This window comes from Haemaphysalis longicornis, unplaced genomic scaffold, assembly GCF_048455015.1.
Source record: "Haemaphysalis longicornis isolate Haplotype H1 unplaced genomic scaffold, Haemaphysalis longicornis Haplotype H1 scaffold_3, whole genome shotgun sequence".
Taxonomy (NCBI): domain Eukaryota; kingdom Metazoa; phylum Arthropoda; class Arachnida; order Ixodida; family Ixodidae; genus Haemaphysalis; species Haemaphysalis longicornis.
In genome coordinates this window covers 101,021,692-101,035,259 of record NW_027526335.1, presented here as the reverse complement: position 1 = coordinate 101,035,259, position 13,568 = coordinate 101,021,692, and the positions used below count along the sequence as shown (strand labels likewise).

General features: G+C 50.6%; 2 pseudogenes across 1 annotated transcript in view; both read right to left on the bottom strand.

Moving 5' to 3' along the window:
• LOC144174957 (very long chain fatty acid elongase 7 pseudogene) overlaps nucleotides 1–13,568 on the bottom strand; it is a 239,514-nt pseudogene that overhangs the window by 27,346 nt on the left and 198,600 nt on the right. The gene's annotated exons all lie outside the window — the stretch shown is intronic.
• On the bottom strand, nucleotides 891–2,163 carry LOC144174956 (very long chain fatty acid elongase 7 pseudogene; annotated as a pseudogene).

Below are 13,568 nucleotides of genomic sequence, written 5' to 3'. Positions count from 1 at the left end.
AATCGTGTGCCTTACACTATTTTGCGACTGCTAGTTTGAGAGACGTCAAAAAAAATCGGAAAGTTGCCAGAGTTGGTCCCTAACCAATGAACTCGTTTACTGCTAGTAAACGTGACACTGGATGTTATAGCAGTACGAGTTTGTTAGACATCAGACAAACTGGCCTGTAATTATTTGCTGTCGCGATAAAACCAAGTTGCAAGCAAAGAAGGCGCAACTGCCGTAACCATTCGCTTATCGTGTTCTTTGATCTACAACCGCCTCGCAAGTAGCAGGGGTCGGAACCCTCATCCCGCTGCGTGAATGCCACTGGAAATTCGCTATGATCAGCAAACAAAGCAGTGAGTGTTTTCTAATCTGAATCAATTGGGAAGGCAGATAATTTGCTCGAGCGCTTTATTTTTATAGATAAAGTCTGAGAAGCGGGAATACGGACCCCCAGATACGCTGGCCCAGATACGCTGGCGGTATCGCTTGCCGTAATAAACACAAGTCTTTCACATCATTGTTCCTCGAACTGTTCCGAGCAAGATGGGGTGCAACGACTTGTTTGGAAGCTGGCAGGAATTGTTAACAGCTGGGGTAATTGCATCATCAGTCACTCGCTGATCACAGTAGCCTGAGGAGGCATAGGGTTTTCTAAAAAGAAGGTTAACTAGCCTCGTACACAAGTGAAAAAAGTAGAGACCTGCCACAAACCTAAAGAATCGCAAGGGAATTCCGAAGGTCAGCAGTGTTAACGTATTCTGCCTGCAAATAGTGATGCGTAATGTTTTTACAACCGCTAAAACAGTTCGATGAAATTTCGCGCATTGTCGCCGAGACTGAATGCGAGCGCCCGGCGTAACAGCTGCGACTGCCGCGGGGCGGTGACACTTAACAACCCCGGGCAGAGTGACACCAGTTTATTACGGTTCACCTAAGCAGCAACTCGTACATTGTCAAGGGGGGCTCAACTTTTGGGGGCATGCAGACACTCAGCTGCGCTCAGCAAGTCCGGAAATAAAGGCAGCAGTGCCACGTCAAGCAAAGGGCGGCGGTGTCAAGTTGAGTCCCTCCGCTGCGAGTCTACACACGCTTCTTGGAGGAGTAGGCGCGCACGTAGAAGGCGACGAACCACACAAAGAACATGACCGCCTGCGCCACCTCGAGCCACACGAAGATGCGCACGTAGTTGCCCTCGGCGAACACCGTGCCGACGGCGTGCACCAGGAGGATGATGAACTGCGTGATCTGCATCATGGTGAGGTACTTCTTCCACCACAGCATGCTGCGGTAGGCCGGACCGAGCGCTGCCATGAAGTAGTAGGAGTACATGAACACGTGCACGAAGGTATTCATGCACTTGATGAACATGCTGTGCGACAGGGCGTCGTAGGTCACGTCGAGCCACATGTTCCAGGTCACGACCACGTGGTGCACGACGTGCAGGGCGCTCACCTGGTGGTCCTTCTTGCGGAGCACGAAGAAGACGGTGTCGGCCAGCTCGCAGATCTTGAACAGGAAGAACCACCAGGAGAGGTGCACGAGCTCGGTGTTGGCAGGGGAGTCCCGCAGGTCGAGGTCCTGGAGGAACGTGTATCCGAGGTCCCAGTAGGCGAGCTTCACGAAGCGGCTCACGAAGTATGCACTGAGCAGCGTTGCCGCGAGGTTGTAGACGAGTATGCAGGACCGGAGGTCGAACGCCTTTCGCTTGGACATCCAGCGTGGACCGACTACTTTGACGAAGTAGACGTACAGTGCCGTGATGACGGCGACTGGCAGCGGGCTCCCGGCGAGGAACCAGCCTTCCGTGCGGACGTCCCGTCGAGGAAACCACGAATTAGCGGCATCGTAGGTGAAGGTCCGCGCTGAGGCCGCCATGCTGGGAGCACTGCGATGTTGGTAGACGCAGATCGAAAAGGGGAGGTGGTCCTCAACGGTCGCCCGAACTTAGCTCACTAACCGCAGCCGCTAGCGTGCAGCCGTTCTTCCCTTGACAGCTTTACCAAGAAGGCGATCGTAGCGACGCAACACAATGCGCAAGACAGGATGAGTAGATGCGTTACAGGAAGCTTGGCGATTACGAGCGCAGATATAGAAAAAAGACAAGATACAAAAAATGGGGCGGGGACGATTCGCGACGCCTCTCGAAAGTAGTGTCTGGACGTGTAGTGTGGCTTTCCTGTACAGTGAGTGTACCGTTTCTTGTTCTTTAGCCTATCTCCCCCTTCCCCCACTGTATAAGGGCGGGCAAAGATGACTGGCGTGTGGGCTGCACGCGAAGCTGTCACACACTGCGCTGGAAGCGCAACAACAAAATTGCTTTGTCGGAACTGTGCACGCGCTGCTGGCAGATACTGAACTGCGCCGCGTTGCCGCGCTTGCGATGGAACGAGGCGGAAGGGAAAACAAAACATAACTACCATGCCACGAGTACAGAAAAATGAAGTTGCCGCGTTTGTTTGGTCGCTCGGTGCACTGACAGGCTGTTCCTGGCTGGCCGGTTTCCACTTTCTTTCCGAACGCTCTTCTCGTTGGAGGAAAAACCTGATTAATCCTCTTCGAGGAGAACGAGAATAGCGTTGTGGCCGTGACAGGCAGGCCTTAGCTTTGGCTCTGACCTGGATTGCAGCCCTGACCAGATACTTTAAGGGAGCCGGCTGAAAGGTTAAAAGAAAGGAAATAGCGCCATACATAGAAGCCACACTTCAGGCTGCGTTAGAGGAAAATGGGTAAACGCAATAGCTTATGGCCGCAACCCTACAGCGTGCACTTACGAAGTCATGCTGTCACAATTTGTTATAAGAGGAGTAATAAACGAGCGGAATCACGGAAATACCCGCCGCGGTGGCTCAGTGGCTAAGGCGTTGCGCTGCTGAGCACGAGGTCGCGGGTTCGATTCCCGGCCGCGGCGGCCGCTTTTCTGATGGAGGCGAAAAGCAAAAACTCCCGTGTGTACGAGATTTCGGCGCACGATAAAGATCCCCCGGTGGTCAAAATTAATCCGGAGCCCTCCACTACGGCGCGCCTCATCGCCTGCGTTGCGTCGGCGCGTTAAACCCCACAATCAATCAATCATCAATCACGGAAATAGGAACCGGAACGTCACAACCTCGCGCGATTTATTTTTGTGTTTACCAAACCATTATTAGGCTCAGCTACAATGGGAAAAAGGCAGACATTGCTGGTTGTAGAGGCACAATTATTTAACAATGACAAATTGAGCTGCCCAGTTATATAGCACCGATAAACCTTTATTTCGAATCTTGTATGCTCCGGCTGATATCACCATGTTTTGCGTGCGACACAGCGATTGAAGCGATTCCAGCCGACACCGACATTTCGTATTCTATTCTCGGACGCAGTAGCAGTTCCAGTCTGACGAAGCCAAGGACGAGAACGTCCGTGTTTTAAAGATAAAGCCGCGAACTGAACGAACCTTGCTGGTTTAACCTAACGCATTACCCGACCTTACAGTGTGCCTGCAGTTGGCCGAGTGTATTTCCCGTCTGATCGCGGTATTTTGATTTTTAAAACTTAGATTTTTTTCGCACGTACCGCTTTTCAAACTCAGACTTGCAATTAAGGTTTTATACCCGACGCAGTGGCTTAGGGGCTAATGCATTTTGTTGAGCCTAAGGACGCGGGTTCGATTCTGGCCACCCACCGCGGTGGCTCAGTGGCTAAGGCGTTGCGCTGCTGAGCACGAGGTCGCGGGTTCGATTCCCGGCCGCAGCGGTCGCTTTTCTGATGGAGGCGAAAAGCAAAAACGCCCGTGTGTACGAGATTTCGGCGCACGTTAAAGATCCCCAGGTGGTCAAAATTAATCCGGAGCCCTCCACTACGGCGCGCCTCATCGCCTGCGTTGCGTCGGCGCGTTAAACCCCACAATCAATCAATCATCAATCACGGAAATAGGAACCGGAACGTCACAACCTCGCGCGATTTATTTTTGTGTTTACCAAACCATTATTAGGCTCAGCTACAATGGGAAAAAGGCAGACATTGCTGGTTGTAGAGGCACAATTATTTAACAATGACAAATTGAGCTGCCCAGTTATATAGCACCGATAAACCTTTATTTCGAATCTTGTATGCTCCGGCTGATATCACCATGTTTTGCGTGCGACACAGCGATTGAAGCGATTCCAGCCGACACCGACATTTCGTATTCTATTCTCGGACGCAGTAGCAGTTCCAGTCTGACGAAGCCAAGGACGAGAACGTCCGTGTTTTAAAGATAAAGCCGCGAACTGAACGAACCTTGCTGGTTTAACCTAACGCATTACCCGACCTTACAGTGTGCCTGCAGTTGGCCGAGTGTATTTCCCGTCTGATCGCGGTATTTTGATTTTTAAAACTTAGATTTTTTTCGCACGTACCGCTTTTCAAACTCAGACTTGCAATTAAGGTTTTATACCCGACGCAGTGGCTTAGGGGCTAATGCATTTTGTTGAGCCTAAGGACGCGGGTTCGATTCTGGCCACCCACCGCGGTGGCTCAGTGGCTAAGGCGTTGCGCTGCTGAGCACGAGGTCGCGGGTTCGATTCCCGGCCGCAGCGGTCGCTTTTCTGATGGAGGCGAAAAGCAAAAACGCCCGTGTGTACGAGATTTCGGCGCACGTTAAAGATCCCCAGGTGGTCAAAATTAATCCGGAGCCCTCCACTACGGCGCGCCTCATCGCCTGCGTTGCGTCGGCGCGTTAAACCCCACAATCAATCAATCATCAATCACGGAAATAGGAACCGGAACGTCACAACCTCGCGCGATTTATTTTTGTGTTTACCAAACCATTATTAGGCTCAGCTACAATGGGAAAAAGGCAGACATTGCTGGTTGTAGAGGCACAATTATTTAACAATGACAAATTGAGCTGCCCAGTTATATAGCACCGATAAACCTTTATTTCGAATCTTGTATGCTCCGGCTGATATCACCATGTTTTGCGTGCGACACAGCGATTGAAGCGATTCCAGCCGACACCGACATTTCGTATTCTATTCTCGGACGCAGTAGCAGTTCCAGTCTGACGAAGCCAAGGACGAGAACGTCCGTGTTTTAAAGATAAAGCCGCGAACTGAACGAACCTTGCTGGTTTAACCTAACGCATTACCCGACCTTACAGTGTGCCTGCAGTTGGCCGAGTGTATTTCCCGTCTGATCGCGGTATTTTGATTTTTAAAACTTAGATTTTTTTCGCACGTACCGCTTTTCAAACTCAGACTTGCAATTAAGGTTTTATACCCGACGCAGTGGCTTAGGGGCTAATGCATTTTGTTGAGCCTAAGGACGCGGGTTCGATTCTGGCCACCCACCGCGGTGGCTCAGTGGCTAAGGCGTTGCGCTGCTGAGCACGAGGTCGCGGGTTCGATTCCCGGCCGCAGCGGTCGCTTTTCTGATGGAGGCGAAAAGCAAAAACGCCCGTGTGTACGAGATTTCGGCGCACGTTAAAGATCCCCAGGTGGTCAAAATTAATCTGGAGCCCTCCACTACGGCGCACCTCATCGCCTGCGTTGCGTCGGCGCGTTAAACCCTACGCTCAATCAATCGATTCTGGCCACAGTTATCGTTTTGTGGATGGAGCCGAAAGACGGAAACGGCAGTGTGTGGAGATTTAGGTGCCTGTGCAAGATATTTAGATTGCCCACAATAATCGGGAGCATTCCACTACTCGGCGCCTCATAGCGCAAGTGTTGCTGCAACGCTTAGCACGCCTAAAATTTGGTTTTGTTTTACACGTGACCTATTAGGCGCAACACAGCCAATTGGGCTGCTGAATGACTCAGACAACCACAGCTTCTTCAACGTGTGCCGCAAGTTCGCGCACAACCGCAGTCTTTGTTACCCAAACCTTCCTCACAGCACTGCTCACTAAACCAGAGAAATGGGAGACGAGGTCACTAATTAAAAGCTTCGGCGCAGTATAAGTAGAGACACTTATTCGCTGTTAGATAGTTGCTGAAGTTCTAGCTGTCAAAGCACACATTTGAAACGAACATGAGGTTGAAACGACACGCCCCATTGCTTTGTTATACGCCTGCAAATGTTGCACGGCACGGGAAGCAAGCACCGTGGCCTGGGAAGACGAAGCCGATATAAGGAACGATTCACGTTCATAGGCGTAGATTAATGTTGGCGGCCGAGAAGCGTACAAGTTTGGGCGACATTTCCGTGTTTCTGCAAGTACGAAGGAGAGAGTTGGCGCTGGCTTTGGTAGCCGAAAGGCTGCAGCATTGGGTGGGAACTGAGGAGTGTGCAGACGGATGTAGAGGCAGAACATAAGACGCAAACGTATACAGTTCTTATGGGAGCAATGGATCCCTCCAGCAAAGCCTGGGGCTCACCTAAAACTCGTCCTTTTCAGGCCGTTCTCTGGCCGTTCAGGCCAGAGGAGTTCTATCCTTGAACTCCTCTGGTCCTGCTTTTCTTTGTAAATAAGGGCGGCCTTTCTGCATGTGTTTGGTTTTTGAACCGCGTTAAGGCCCTGAAAAGTGTCGGAACGCGAAAGTTATGCTTAAGTCAATCCTTGAACTCCGCTGGTCTTGCTTTTCTTTGCGCTTAGGGGCGGCCTTTCGGCATGTGTTTGGTTTTTGAAACGCGTTAAGCCCCTGAAAAGTGTCGGAACGCGAAAGTTATGCTTAAGTTTGAGTTGTGAATGCAGGGGTAAGTTTTTTTTTTCATATCTTTTGGTTGTCGGTATTGTTACGTAGCCACTCCCCCTTACGATGCAATCGCTCGTATCTTCAAAGGAATGACTTTTTTGTTGGAGGCTAAAAGCAAAAACGCCCGTGTGTACGCGATTTTGGCGCATGTTAAAGATACTCAGGTGGTAAAAATTAATCCGGAGTCCTCCACTACGGCGTGCCTCATCGCCCTCGCTGCGTCAGCACGTTAAACCCTACAATCAATCAATCATCAAGTCAAAAGCAATGAGAGCTCCAGATGGAACGACGACCGAGCGAAGTTAAAAATTTTCTTATCCTGTATACGCCCATGTTAGAGTATGTTATTCCTTCCTCAACAATGGTTCTCCAAAAAGTACATTAACCTACAAGAATACATTACAGGGGGTTGCAAACATCGCCTAAATACCTTATCAGACAAAGGTAAGGGATGCGCAGGGCCTTTTCTACATATTCTCTGACAATTCCCCCTCGTTATTTCGCGACTAAGCCGTGTTGAAAACTGCTGCTCCCCTCGCACCATGCTCCTTGCCAATTCGCTGGCGTCGGCTGTGATAGCAGTCTGTGATCCACAACACTGCAGAAATAAGAATGGGAATAGACTGAAAACACACCAGACAATGGATGAGATAACGGTTTGCCTTGTGGCTTAATTGGCAGAGCATCGGCCAGGTAATTCGAAAGCCATGAAATTTAATTCCCCCGACGGCGCGCATTTCCGTGCCCCTTTAAATGCGTATCACTGCCGCATTCTTTGACTCACTTGGCGGGAAAAGCGCAGCCCACAAATCGCCGTAACTGGGACCTTTTGGCGAAATTTCCCCTAGCTGCCCTTAGCGAAAAGTAATGCGTCTGAAATACGCATGAGGATACTTGAAGGGCACATCATATATGCTTCGTATTTTGTAGATATATTATAATGCAATAAAAATGTATTTCCAAAATTTTCTCTAAATATTGAAAATGCATTTTTAAAAATGCGGGAAAAATGCAGTACTTATAATCCTTATTATTATTACCACCACCACCACCACCACGACCACCACCACCACCATCATCATAATCATCATCAGCAGCAGCAGCAGCAGCAGCAGGCTCCGGTCGCCGGAATGAAGGACGAATGCCTCTCTCTCCCTGTGTACGATGTACTAAATAGATTGAAAATACACAGAGCCGCAATATATTCTGATTACGCATGGGGTATTCCGAATATATTGAAAATGCATTTTGTTACCGCAAAACGAACAGGGTGTAACTGCACCGTAAGTATAATACAAATGCACTTACCTGAATACATTTAGAGCAGCACTCTGAAAATACACTAAAAATGTGATGAAGCATATGAAAAAAAATTGGGCCCATCTCCCCGCGAGGTGGACTCGAGTAAATGCGTCGCATAGGGGGTGGGTGTATTGCGTTAACGTTTAATGTTTGGGGAGTTGGTGGTAGTGAATGCGTTGTATCAGCAGCTTCTTGACGTAGTTTGAATGAGTCCAGGATATAAGGCGCGTTCGTAGCCTTTGATTCTGTGTCGGTTTTGTGGCGCAGTGGGAAGAGCACCATGTACCTCGCGTTCCGCCCACAGGTAGTGAATACGTTGTATCAGCAGCTTCTTGACGTAGTTTGAATGAGTCAAGGATATAAGGCGCGTTCGTAGCCTTTGAATCTGTGTCGGCTTTGTGGCGCAGTGGGAAGAGCACCATGTACCTTGCGTTCCACCCGCAGGGTCGTGGGATCGAAACCAGGCGCCGGTAAGTATTATTTTTATGTAGTGTATGGGGAGGGGTGCGGACCTGTTGTTGAGAGCGAGGAGGGTAGCGTGATGCGGGAAAGGAGGAATGGGGGAGAGGGCGCACCTGCGCGCTGAGCTGTTGCGGACGGACGGCGGACGCTACATGTGAGTTGAAGAAATGCTCTGCATTTAAAATTAGCAGTGGCTTAGCTTGGCTATGCCGAGGTAAGGTTCAGCTGGTTATTCTTAGCTTTACTGGTTGTCTAGGATTAGCTGATTATCATGCTTACTGTTGCTAAAAACGATTTCCAAACTAATCCAATCCAGTCCAGTCTAGTCCAGTCCAGTCCAATTACTGCCCCTCGCGCATGGCTCGATCCTCCCGCAACACGGCTCTCCACGAGCCACGCGAAACGGCTATCAAGCGGCTCCGGTGCAGCGTCAGACTTGGTTACCGCGCAACGGAGGCACACAGCTAGGCACGCGCCGGCGCCAGTGCATGTGCCGCGGCTATGACGTCACTCCTCTGGAATACGCAGACCAGCGAAATATGCAGACTCAATTCTCTACACACCCGTACTCCAATTGGATTGGATTTCAATCCAACACAATCCAATTTAATCCAATCCAATCCGAATCCAATCCAGTCCAAGCCAAGCCAAGCCAATACAATACGACCCGTTCCAAACCAATCCAATGCTCCTCGCGCTTGCGCAGAACGGCACTTCACGGCCCACGCGAAACTGCTCAACCTCGGCCAGTGTAACTTACGCTACAAAAATTGGCTCCAATGCACGCTGTGAAGGTGGTTGGAACGCAAAGCTTTAAGCGACACCCACAACAATTGCCCATGCGACGTCACTTAAATTCCCACACGTGGCTCTACAAAGAGTCAAACCAGACGTTCTGCCAGCCGTTACGTCGAATTCGCGTAGGCGGCGTTCCGAACGCAGCAGCAGCGTCGGCCACGTCCAGGCTAGAGCGACGCACGCCGCCGTTGTAGCCCGGCCGCGAATCGGGTGAAAGAAAAGGGAGAGGAGCGTCTTTTGAAGATTGAGACAGCGGAACCTAGCCATCCTGATGTGCTAGCTTGGGGCTACACCACCGCGCGACACAAGCGCGCACACCGAAACGATTCGGCATGTGAGCTTAGTGATTCCCATTTATACCGATTTAAACTAGTTAGTTTAGCAAGTTTGAGAATTGCGAGAAAGCTGAGGGAACTTTTATAATCGCTATTTATCAGAACCAGTTGCTACTTTTGTCTTTTGTACTACCTCTTAAAACGCATCCGACTTGGTATTCACCAATTTAGAAAACGGAGTCCCATTCGTGGCAAGCAGTGCGTTCCTCTAGCGGTTATCCAGCGGCGAGATGTCTGTATGTGGTCTCTATATTAGAGCCGTGCGAAGGCAGTGCGCAATGGACGCGAAGCTGCACCAAAACGGGCCCAAAGCAACCGTCGCTAAAGCAGACGACCATGGAGGATCAAATACTGTTTTCTTTTCTCCATGCAGACGACAAAGCCGACGGAATGTACCCGCCGACGCGACCGTCGAGGTGAGCAGCTCCGGCGCGCGGGGAGCGCTGGGTAAATTCGCCGCGCCATCTACAGTGTGGTCCGTGAGTGAAACCCTCTGCCCTCCCTCCCTCCCCGCTGCCGCCTCCGCCGTGTTGGGAGTTTGTTGTCCCGCACGCCATGACAGAACCGTTGGCTGGTAGAGGTAGAAAGCTTTGCTTTAAAATCATGCACCCCTCCGTTTAACGACGACGATGGTTGAACGCGAAGCTTTCTCGTGATGGGTTCTTTGGTTGGACAATCCCACACTATGCTACTCTGGAGGTGCGCACCACAGAGTTTCATACTAATATATACTAGAGAGAAATCTGGCGCCCCTGTCTAGGGGAGCCGCACTTCAGCGAGCGCTCGGCCATGTACCGGGCAGGCACGTTCCACTTGTCCTTGGCATGGCTCGTGAACAGGCTAAAAAGTTGGCTGTGGATGCAAAAAAGCAACAATATTACTGTAGAAGGTCCATAAAATTTCTTTTGTTTTTATAAAATTGAACCTCTAAAAATAATAATTTGTCAGTAATTATTTAGAAGCTTCATGTTTATTTAGAAGCTTCAGAAGCTAATTATTTAGAAGCTTCATGTACAATGAACAAGAAAAAAAATGTTACCTGATTTGTTGATTTTGGCTTCGAAACAAAAAAAAGCCAAGTAGGCGAGGAACGTCTTTACTGGCTATTACTGGCCAGCGCTATTACTGGCCAACCATTACTGGCTAGCGCTAGCGGCAATGGCGCCGCTCACAGCGGCCCGCGACTGCAGCGACAGATTTCCCTCTAGTATATTAGTATGTAACTCTATGGTGCGCACCACTTTTCTGGTATACCCACAGCAACTGTCGGGTGTGCACTCCGTAGGCCTAATGTTTGGAGTTGGGGTGTACCGCGAGACTCGATACCTCCTGCTTGGCGAATCAGCTTCGACCATGTCGAAATGGAGCAATGGGATAGACGCCGGCTTCATAGAGCGAGGGACCCAAATTCGATTACGGCTGCTGAAGCGTTTTTTCTTTCATTTCACCCACGATCATTTATCATCATCGCCAGAGAAATTTGGCCTTCCTGCACGGCGTTCTCGCGTTAGAGACGATATCATGGAGTCTACTAAAGCTTCGCTTTAATTGCTCACAACTTTCGCCTAAATTCTGTGTCACCTATATTTCGTGGGGCAAACAGCTTCGCTGGTCCTTCAACTTCACAGTGCAGAATGGCTCCTAATCATTCTACAGGTTTCCTGCATCATGTACTGTTGATGCCAAATAAACCTATTGTTAGGAAAAGAAGCGTAAGTGCGCCCCGCATGTTTTTCCTTTACGACCATTGCGAAGTGCTCGTTTTCACATACAAAAATAAACGAACTAATTCCCCCATGCCTTCGTAGGCGTTCTTGATTGATGGTTTCTGTTTTATATTCAAGCTTTAGCGTTAAGGAGCTAATGTAGAAGAAACGCCGTCGTTGTGATGTGAAAATTTTTATTGGTCGATAGGCTCATGACAACGGCGAGTCATGTCGTGTCGTCCTATGAACGCTAAGATGCTCAATAAGAATTCGTGGCCACCTGTGTAGGGGAGGAGGAAGAAGGAGTATAAACTCGTCGTATGCAGCGCCGCCGGGTGGGCCGTCGTTATATTTATTTTAAAACCCAAAAGCTACACATCTGGTGATGGGAGCTACCTGTGAATGAAGAACAATAAAAAAATTACGCCCACCTCCCCTCGCGGGAACCCTGGTGTGATGCGACGCTGAGGGGGTTCAAGCGCAAGCGGAGAGCAACCGTCGACCGAAAGGCCGCCGGAGAGCGGCACACCGGTTATATACGCAGCGCGCCCAAAGGAGAGGAGACCGCGGAAGAGAGAGTACTGCACATGCGTCGGTGCCAGTGCGTCTGCCGCGGCTATGACGCGACACAATCCAACACAATCCACTTTAATCCAATCCAATCCAAATCCAATGCAATCCAATTCAATCCAAGCCAATCCAAGCCAAGCCAAGCCAAGCCAAGCCAATCGAATCCAATCCAATGCCCCTCGCGAGAGTGTTCACTATCGGAGAGGAGAGGGGGTGAGCGGCGGAGAGCGCAGCTGGCGCGGCGAGGAGAATGGGGGAAGGGTGGACGCCGACAACGCCGACAACGCCGGATGGGTGCAGGGACAAGGCGAGTGAATGAGATGCGTTCGCATCTAAAAATCTGCACATGTTGGGCCACAAGTGGCTCCCATCACTCAGTTGAGGTGGATTGGTGAGGAGCAATTTTGGCATATAGGCTGTTGCGCCCAATAGCTTCAACTGAATAACATACCCCTGCAACAAACTATAAAAAAAATTACGCCCACCTCCCCTCGCGGGAACCCTGGTGTGATGCGACGCTGAGGGGGGTTCAAGCGCAAGCGGAGAGCAACCGTGGACCGAAAGGCCGCCGGAGCGCGGCACACCGGTTATATGCGCAGCGCCCCCGAAGGAGAGGAGACCGTGGAAGAGAGAGTACTGTACATGCGCCGGCGCCAGTGCGTCTGCCGCGGCTATGACGCAACACAATCCAACTCAATTCACTTTAATCCAATCCAATCCAATCCAAATCCAATCCAAACCAAGCCAAGTCAAGCCAAGCCAAGCCAAGTCAAGCCAAGCTAAGCCAAGTCAAGCCAATCCAATCCAATCGAATCCAGTCCAATGCCCCTCGCGAGAGAGTGTTCGCTATCGGAGAGGAGAGGGGTGAGCGGCGGAGAGCGCAGCTGCCGCAGCGAGGAGAATGGGGGAGGGGTGGACGTCGACAACGCCGACAACGCCGGATTTATGCAGGGACAAGGCTAGTGAATGAGATGCGTTCGCATCTAATAAACCATTACTTGCTTGCGCTCCTCTTGAATTACGGGGAAATTGCAGCGACGGTATGTGCTGAGTTATGCTTACCTCATGACACAGCTGTTTCGCGATTCCTAACGTACTAGGAATACACACACAAGGAGTTGGAACTTCTATTCTGGTTAGTTGAACTTGGAGCAGCGCTGTGGAAGAGTTGTCGTGGCGCCAGACACTTTCACCCAGCTCTATCTGTACCAGACACCTTCACCTAATAAATGTTTCGCAACATCGTTATGTGCATGGCAAGGCATTTCGACCCTTTGATGCTCAACGAGCTACAGTTATGTGAACGAACACCCGCCTCGTGCAAATGATCTGGGACCGTCTTTGTGAAGAAGGGGGTGGGGGAGCTGCGGTAGCCGAGGTGAGCGAACGTGCTTCGCATCGGTTCCTGCTTTAATGTCACCTAATGTAGTGCTAGCTAATTGGTATCTCTGTGAGACCAGTACCAGAGGTTCCGCGAAGGTACCACGCACCCGCAGATACCGGATTCGCCCTAGTGGTACGTGAATTTCAGACTTTTTCCTGATTGTCTCCAAACCGCGAGGGAGCCCCGCGCTAAGCCTAACCGCTCGGCCGGGAGATACACGGCAAGCATAGCCGTTAGGCCTAGCGAACCGAGGCAGCGACGCATGGCTGACGAAATGGAGACGGCCACGCCTCCCGAGAGGGCACCGACCCCGGCCTCTGAAGATGCAGGCCGGATGTGCTTCGAAATAGAAGGGGAGGATATGACT